The sequence below is a fragment of the Gorilla gorilla genome, chromosome 3, assembly GCF_029281585.2.
Source record: "Gorilla gorilla gorilla isolate KB3781 chromosome 3, NHGRI_mGorGor1-v2.1_pri, whole genome shotgun sequence".
NCBI classification, from domain to species: Eukaryota; Metazoa; Chordata; class Mammalia; order Primates; family Hominidae; genus Gorilla; species Gorilla gorilla.
In genome coordinates this window covers 130,852,467-130,862,540 of record NC_073227.2, presented here as the reverse complement: position 1 = coordinate 130,862,540, position 10,074 = coordinate 130,852,467, and positions in this window count along the sequence as shown.

The following is a 10,074-nucleotide window of genomic DNA, read 5'->3' as shown; positions in this document are numbered from 1 at the left end:
ATGGTCTCAAACTCCTGACCTCATGATCCACCCGCCTTGGCCTCCCAAAGTGCTGGGATTGCAGGCGTGAGCCACTGCACCCGGCTGGTACTTATTTTTAAAAGGAAAATAAATTAGGGTACAATTTCTGGATTTAATTATCAATACATACTCTTCAGGTTGAAATACTTTTAAAATTTCTGATAAGTACTGGAATAATAAAAACAAAGATTTGACATTATATCTGAAAAGTATAATTTTCAGATACAATATTTTTCTGCAATAACGATTGCATGACGTCCTCTCTTCAAGCAATCATAGCGCTTGAAAATTTACATGGTAAATTCACAGCATGAGAGAAAAGTTCAATGCAACATTACAAGTCAGATGCAATAGGAAGTGGACAATAAACTAAAGAAGACTTTCTGAAATTTCACCCTTTGAAAAGTAATTATAATGGCAACTGTACTTTTTTTAATACAATAAAATATCAAACTTTATGTGAGATGTTTTGAAATTCATGCTTTATATTTTGAGTGACACAATCAAGTCAAGCTAGGAAAATAATCTCATAATCCTTGGGCATGTTTTACCTTCACTTATAAGCCATGCAATGGAGGGCTCATCTATTAAGTTCTAATTATAGTGACTATTTATCCATACTCTTATCTCACTGAGGGTATGCACCTTTGTCTAACTTGCCTTGATTTACCTTTGCTCTGAAGGAGGGCACATAGCCTCCTCATGGGTTTAATTATCTTCGTTCATCCAATTCCGAGTGTTCCCTTTCACTACCTCTTTTTAACATTTCTCTGCTATATGCAGGACATTATTGCTCTTCTGTGCCCTTGGGGAGGTCAACAGCATACTGTCTCTGCTTCATCGGCAAGCACTTCCACATTCAGCAGTTTTCTTAGCATCTGTCTATAAGATACTTCTATGGGCAGTAGAAAAATGATGCTACCAATCTTGCATGGACATACACAGCAGTATTGCAGAGGTCTTGACTCTTGTCCATTAGTCATGTTCACTGAATCAGGTAACGATCAGAATGATGGGCAATTTCTCACACTGTTATGGACTCAATGAACTGGTGCTCATGGTGCCCTTCTTATGAACAATGTGTCTCCCTCCACACCTTTGTGAGGTAAGAGTTTAAAAGCAGTTTTGTGGCACTATCCTAGCTGAGAGCCCAGGAGCAGTTGGGAGTCCACTGTCTCTAAGATGTAATATTTTAGAGTTTCTACTGTGGGGAATGCTAAATTTTATATTCATTGCCAATTTACCTTTCTTGAAACTTTCCTTTTTCTCTAAAGGTGATGCTATGAAACAAAAGTTATATGGAAATAAGTCACAACAAATCTTGTGGGTAAAAAATTTAGAATTGCTCATTGAAATCCCATCAAGTACAGTGCAAGTTCGCGAGTTCCATGAGGCCATGGGGTCTTTCTTTAAGCCATCCCACCCTGGTGGCTTTCACAGAGGAATCACATTCCTCTGATTCCTCTGAACTTAAAAATATTATGAATTTTATCTACTATTTGATTACCCTATGACATTTCTCCAATTGGCACTTTACATTATTTACCTCACCTCTTCTCTTATGATACTTTTGATAAATGTGTGACTTATTTTCCTGTTAGATCACAGGCACTTCCATTTTAGACACTTCTATATTCCTTGCAGCATCTTAAGCTGTCATTTTCGCAAAGTTATTTTAAAAATTAAATGATGGGTGGGGCACAGTGGCTCATGCCTGTAATCCCAGCACTTTGGGAGGCTGGGAGGATCTCTTGAGCGCAAGAGTTCAAGACCAGCCTGGACAACATGGTGAGATCCTATCTCTATTTTCTTTTAAAATAAAGAAAAATAAATTATTTTTAAAAATTAAAAGATGAATTTATTTCCATGTGAGCTAATGTAGGTTCTTTAAAAATATGATCTCTGCTTTCGAGATGTTCTGTAAAAACTCAGACAGGGAGTAGTAGGAGTTTTCTTAGATCCGTCCATTCTCATGCATAGAAAGGAGAGTAAGTTCTCTGTCTTCCTCTAATGGTCCCCATAACTCTGGAGAATCACTCAGGTTTCATGCAGGCATGTGCTGGGATGCTTTGTATCCACTTGATATGTGGATAGTGCACTAAATCTGGCAAATGTCAGCATAGCATCTTTGGGGTGTAATTGTTGACTTTATCCCTCTCCTGTCCTATCCCAGACTGGGTTCCCTTTTGTATTGCATCCCACATCCGTAAGTAAGCAGCTAAACTATACAAAGTTCCAGAACAGAAGAACATGCCATTTTAAAAAAATAAATCTACCAGGTATTCTCTTTTGCATGGGGTGAGTTGAGAGAGAGTGGGTAGAATTTTAATTCATGATGCTATGCCAGCCGTGATGAATGGAGAATTTCCTCACAGTACCTAGGTTTCTACTGCAATAACAGGTAGAAGCAGTGAAACATGTTCTGGACCCCAACTTCTCATAGCATTTGTAGAGTTCATCATTCTTAAAGGGGGGCAATCTGAGTTCCAGCCAAAACTCAGTTTTCCAAGCCAAAAGAAAACATGGCTGGTCTGTGTAACAAATAAGCATTCTGTGGGACTCTGGGGCATACTAAAGCAAAGAAAACCTAGAGAGGAAGATAATCTGATCTTCCTGTTCATATAAGCATGAGTGTCATACTTTGGATTGTTCCCAGGGGACAGCTATTGTGTGCCAAATTGAAGCTTAGACACTCCAGTTACATAGGGGAAGTTGTAGGTGTGTTTCTTATCTCTTTGTCTGCTAAACTGCTTCTAGAAGTAAGTAACAAGATAAATCAAATAATTACAAGATAAAGATTTTTAGAAATTCTTCCCAATTTAACCTTCTTCTTTGGATTCTACTAAACTTCATCTCTTGGCATTTTGCTGTGCTGTGGAGGGAGTTATTGTGATGAATATGTGACTCTTACTCTTACTCTTACTCTTATCCATTGATTTTTATCTACTACTCCTACTATTCTACATGGTGAAAACTAATTCAAATATGAATTTATTTTGTGCCAAGTGCTATTCCACACATTGATGTAACTCATTAAATCCAGCTCACTTAAGAAGTCTCAAATCCAGCCCTCTCTGTTCATAAAAAACCACCATTAGAATGTGAAACATTTTCTGTGGGGACAATCCAGGGGCCCGCAGTTAGAAATAAATGGTGTTTGTACAAAACTTAACTTGATGTGGAATTAAAATTACTTACTGCCAGATTTCACATGATGAAACTGTATTTGGATTGTCTTTTGCAAAAACCTTATCATTCTGACACACAGACATGCTTACACTTAAATGCTGTGATTTACAGCCTGTTACACAAAGATAGTTGTAACCATATGTGAAGCTGTGTACATTACTTCTATAAAAATGTTTTCCTCTAAAGTGTACTTGAAAGAAATGAGACTAAGAGGGAGCAGTGGTAGGAGGAGATGGCATGAATTTAAAGAGTTGTCCATGCATGCAAATCTCAGGAAGAATTCCAACAGTTTGTTATATCCAAGTAAACCTCTTTCCTGATTTACAGTCTCTTCTCCCTCATTACAAAAGGAATATTCCCAACTACTTTGTAACTTTTTAAAAAAATTTCCATACTTCCTAATTATGATTCATACAACTGTACCAAATATAGATAGTCCTGTATTTCCAAAGTGAAAATGCCAACCATACTTTCCTTTTATCTATTTTTGAAGAAATATCATTCTCAGTGTTTCCACTGTAGTCAAATAATAGATTTCTATGTGAATAATCCCAAGAGCATGAGAACTAAAAGCCTAGTAACTTTTAAAAGCCACCATTAGAATGTGTAAATATACTCATGTTTAGGAACTAGTAGGTTCTAGTTCTTTGTGAGTTTTTTTTTAAAGGAAATACCTTTTCAGTGGGTGTTCTTGAATTATTATACTTTAAAAATCAAATGAGTTTTATAATCATAAAACATTGCAGAATTTGGAGTAATATTTAAAATATTTTAATTAAAAAAATAAAATTCCTAGGTAATTATATCATTTACTTATTGCTAGCATTTCCATATGTTGAAAAATCAGGCATTATAGCATTTCAGATTTAAGGGAAAACTAAATATTCAATTCTGCATGAATTAGAGAAATTCTAATTTCTCTAGACCCCAGACCTATTAGAGAAATTACTTAATGGGCAAGAAATAAATCAAGATAGGAGGTATGTTTACTCCTTTAGGCCACTAATTAAGATTCAACCTTAATGTACTAAGTAAAATTTTCTTTGCCTAAAAAGTGAATGTAACATCAGGAAAAATAAAAAGCTAACTTTGCCCCAAGAAATAGCTTATTCGCTCATATAATTATGACCAAGAAAAGAAAACAAAAACAAGAAACAAAATTATGCGTGTTAGTCATCTTTCCTTTCTAATGTTAAAACAGACTGTTCCAAGAGATTATGCCTTAATCTCCAGGCAAAATAACACATTGAAAATCACACAGATGCAGCAAATTACACTAAATAGGTAGTTTCCCAAAATGAATTATCCAAGTTTTATTACCAAAAAACATTTTTTAGCATATCAAAGTAAAAAGTCAGTCTAATATTTTTCATGAAAGTTATTCTTTCCCCTGTGTATGAAAACATTTATCAGAACAAAAGACATCAGAAAAAATACTTTTTCAATCTGTTGCTACTTATACAATATGAATAATAATGTTAGTTACATGGAAATTCAATGCCAATGTCTTGGCCCAGTCTACACAGACATATCTATTGAGCAGTGCCAAACACTGCATCTGAAGATATTATTGTAGGGATCGCAGCTTAAAGTTAATAGAACTTAATAGAGACTCTCAACTTTGTCTCAGTATGTCTAGATTGAGGAGAGGTGGTACAGATCTTCCAAGAGTTTGTTTATATCAAGACTGAATTGCCTCTTAAAGAAACATTCATCCTAAGGGAAGAAAGCAGGCCCTCAAGTATCGTCTAGACCAGTACTCAGCATGGGAGGAAGAAGACTTCTGAAGACAGCAGTGTCTGTCTCTTAACTCAGCTTGCCCATTTTGACTTTTGCCTGTGCCTGTGGGTGCAAGAGAGACAGAGAGACCTGGCTCCTGACATCAGGCAGCACCAACAGAAGATCTGGCCAGCCCTGGTAACACTGCACCTGCTGGTTGTTGGGGACTGCATCTGGGCTAGCAGCCACAGCATGCATGGAGGGCCATTACAAGACAGGGCCAGCAGTGGAGTACAGCAGCACAGCAGCCTTTGCCTTCATGAGGCTTGACTGGCTCGGGGGCCGTAACCTTGAGGAACCAGAACACAGCAGGGATGTTGGCCACACGGCAGCTCAAAGTACTGTGTGCATGGGACCCACACCTGTAGGTCTCTATCTATGACTAGAGGACTTTGAAAGGGCCTCATTAGGACTATGCTATAGCCAGCTGTGCTAGTGAGTTAGAATAGGAAATTCTAGTGATCAGTATCCCTTCATAAGCATACATATTTTTTTCTCTCAGGCTATTTTATTTAAAAGGTTGGAGTTTTTAAAAAATATTGTGTTAGAACACTTAACATGAGACCTACTCTCTTAACAAATCTTCAAATGTATACTACATTATGTTTTACTTAAATTTACTTTAATTTGGGCATTGCAAAGACTTTGTATGCTAGGTCTAAAATAGCAGCTTTCTTTTCAATAGCTTCTTTTATTTCTGTCTCTTCTTTAACATGTCTTTTGCTTCTCAGTCGTAGAGATAAGGAAGTTTTAATTACCTAATTATATATATAATTACCTAAATGTATACCTCTGTCTATACATCTATACACAGATCCACATCTGTGTCCATAATCATATTCGTGTCCATATCTCTATCTCTAGCTCTATCTGTTCACATTGTAATAAATTGCTGGCAACCTGATTGCACAAATTCACCTGTCTTTGTATACTTGCCGCTTAACATTGTAACTTTTTGCCACTTTTCCCATCAAGAAGTAGCATCTATTTTCCCATTCTCTTAATGTGGCTGGCCTTGTGACTAATAGAATAAGGCAGAAGTGATGTGTGGCTGGGTCTTAAAGGGTCTTGCAGGAAGCAGGACTTCCAAATGGCTGAGAGGGACACTTAGCACATACTTGTCTCAAAATGCAATGATAAAACTGGATAAAAATGTTCAAAAACAATCATTTCAAGACTCTGGAAATTGACCAGACACACAGCAATTTGAAGAGCAGCTATTAAAAAAACAAAAACAAACGAACAAAAAACTACTAATGTATTTCCATAAATTTACACAAAGTGTGCCTGCCTCCCCTGCCTCCCCTACCTCCCCTGCCTCCCCTACCTCCCCTGCCTCCCCTGCCTCCCCTACCTCCCCTGCCTCCCCTTCCTCCCCTTCTCCCGCCTTCACCTCTTCTGCCTCAGCCACCCCTGAGACAGCAAGACCAACCCTTCCCCTTCTTTTTCTCCTCCTGTTCAGCCTACTCACTGTGAAGATGATGTGGATGAAGACCTTTATGATAATCCACTTTTACTTGATGAATAACAAATACATTTCTCTTCCTTATAATTTTATTTTTTCTCTAGCTTACTTTATTATAAGAATGCAGTATATAATACACCTAAAATACAAAATATGTATTAACTGACAGTTTATATTATAGGTAAGGCTTCTGGTCAACAGTAGTCTCTAACGAGTCAACATATGCAGATTTTTTATTGTGTGTGGGGTTGGTGCCCCTAACCTCTGCATTGTTCAAAGGTCAACTGTATTGGAAGAAGTAATAGCCCAAAATTTCCCAGACATGACGGAAAATATTAATCTATACACCCAAGAAGGTCAAAGAATTCCAAGTGGGATAGACAGAAAGAGATCTGCACTTAGAGATGTCAGAATCAAATCGTTGAAAGCCAAAGACAAGGAGGAAATCTTAAAAGTAGCAAGAAAAAAAAATTCATTATGTAGAAGGGAACCACATTAATATTATCGATGGACTTGTCATTAGAAATAGTGGTGACCAGGCCAGGCGTGGTGGCTCATGCCTGTAATCCCAGCACTTTGGGAGGCCAAGGTGGGCAGATCACCTGAGGTCAGGAGTTCGAGACCAGTCTGGCCAACATGGTGTAACCCCCAACTCCACTAAAAATACAAAAATTAGCCAGGTGTGGTGGCTACTGTCAGCTACTCAGGAGGCTGAGGCAGGAGAGTTGCTGGAACTCGGGAGGTGGAGGCTGCAGTGAGCCGAGATCGCACCAGTGCACTCCAGCCTGGGTGACAGCGAGACTCTGTCTCAAAAATTAATTAATTAAAAAGAGAAATAGTGGTGACCAAAAGGCAGAATAATGTATTCACAATTCTAAAAAAAATGAAGAATTTTATCCAACAGTGCCATGCTATGCCATCCATATGGGAGCCTGAGGCAAAAGGAAAAATCAGTAATACTGATCTTGTCTCTATTTTAAATTTCGATATTTTGTTCATCATAGGTTTTATTGCATCCGTTTTGATTTTTAAATATGGCATTAAAACATTTTTATTTATTTTGATTACTGAGATTTTTGGTTTCCCTTAAATTTTGTGCTCAAGGTGAGTGCCTCACATGCTTTACCCTAGTCCCAGAAGTAACCAGCAAGACTATGTTTTTAGAATGATGCTGAAATAAAGACATTCCAGATGAACACCATTCCCAGATGAACAAACACTGAGCAAATGTGTTGCTAACATACCTGGCTTTCAAGAAATACTAAATAAGTCCTTTAAGCTGAAAGGAAATGACACTGGATAGTAGTAACTCAAATTTATATAAAGAACAAACACTGGTAATTACATAATTAAATATGATATATTCTCTTAACTGATTTAAGAGGTAATTGCATGAAACGATAATTATCAAAATATATTGCTAGGGTAATGACACATAAAGATTAATGTGTACTGCAGGAACAAATAGAAAAGTAATAATTTTTTAAAAGATCTAATATGTACCAATAATACCACAAAGTGGAGGTGGGGGTAGAATAGAGATATAGTGGAACAAGGAAATAAAATGAGACAGTAACGGCTGGGCGCGGTGGCTCACGCCTGTAATCCCAGCACTTTGGAAGGCCGAGGCAGGTGGACCACTTGAGGTCAGGAGTTCAAGACTAGCCTGGCCAAGATGGTGAAACCCTGTCTCTACTAAAACTACAAAAATTAGCTGGGGGTAGTGGCCGGCGCCTGTAATCCCAGCTACTCGGAAGGCTGAGGCAGAATAATCGCTTGAACCCGGGCGACAGAGGTTGCAGTGAGCAGAGATTGCACCAGGGCACTCCAGCCTGAGCAACAAGAGCGAAACTCCGTCTTAAAAAAAAAAAAAAAAAGAAGTAACAAATCCACAAGCGACATGAAAATCAGAAATTATAGATATGCGGATTAATATAAAAGACTATCTGTCTCCTTCTCTTAGCTTTTTACTTTATTTATTTAAATTAATTATTTATTTATTTTGAGACCAAGTCTTGCTCTGTCTTGCAGGGTGAAGTGCAGTGGCGCGATCTCGGCTCACTGCCACCTCTGCCTCCGGGGTTCAAGCGATTCTCCTGCCTCAGCCTCCAGAGGCGCCTCCCACCGCGCCCTGCTAATTTTTGTATTTTCAGTAGAGACGGGGTTCCGCTGGTCTTGGACTCCTGACCTCAAGTGATCCGTCTGCCTCAGCCTCCCAAAGTGCTGGGTTTACAGGCATGAGCCACCTCGTCCAGCCTCTCTTAGCTTTTTTAAAAGACATAAAGTTGTACAAAAAAGTAGTTATGAAGAAATAATTATAGAGACAATAATAGCACAGAAGAGCGGGGAGAGAAGGCAGCTAATATTGAAACAAAGTTTATCCGTTTTACTTTCACTCTCTTAGACCACTGCCCTGTGGCCATGGTGCAGGGATGATAAGAGGCCACATAGAGGGCCTTTCCGGAGATTTCTGTTGGAGAAAACACCATCAGTTTGGATTAAACAAAGAAAGAGAGAGACAGCACAAAATGAAAAAAAAGACCTTTCATTCATCAGTTTCTTTAAGGCAGGAAGCAGAAATTCAGTTGAGAAAGCTACTCAGCTACAAACGTGGGGTTTGGTTTGTTTACCAAAAAGAAAATATGTCATAGCATAGCTGACAGTCGAGAGGTCAGGGCTAAGGGGAACCACTAAGAAAAATCAATTAGGGAACCACTAGTAAGTTAATTTAGCTGACTGCAGGAAATGACGCCAATAAACAAAAATCAATAGTGTTTCTACATACCAGCAACACAAATCGAAAAATGAAATCAAAAATATCATGTCCTAGCATCCAAATACATGAATACTTAGAGATAAACTTATCAAATTATGTGCAAGATCTATACACCGAAAACTACAAAACTTTGCTGACAGATACTATAAATATCTCAGCAAATATTTAGATACATATAAAAATAAATAGAGATATAGATCATGCTCAATACTCAATATGTTTAACATATTAGTTCCCCCATATTGACCTTGGAATCAGTTCAATCCCAACCAAAATCCTAATAGACTTTTTTTTGGTGGAAATTTGTATAAGCCAGTTCAAAATTTAATACAGCTAGGAATGGTGGCTCATGTCTGTAATCCCAGCACTTTGGGAGGCAGAGATGCGCGGATCACCTGAGGTCAGGACTTCAAGACCAGCCTGGCCAACATGGCGAAACCCAGTTTCTACCAAAAATACAAAAAATTAGCCAAGTGTGGTGGCGTGGGCCTGTAGTCCCAGCTACTCGGAAGGCTGAGGCACAAGAATCACTTGATCCCCGGAAGCAGAGGTTGCAGTGAGCAGAGATAGTGCCACTGCACTCCAGCCTGGCCGACACAGTGAGACTCCATCTCAAATAAATAAATAAATAAATAAATCCAAATTTAATACAAAAGCACAAAGACGTAACAAGAGCCAAAATAATTTTGAAAGCGAATATAATTTTCAACATTTTTAACTATCTGATTTCAAGATTTATTATAAAGCTACGGTGACCAAAAAGGTGAGGTATTGGTATAAAAATAAATATAACAATTAAACAGAATAAAGTGACACTGGTAAATCCACATACATATAAATATGA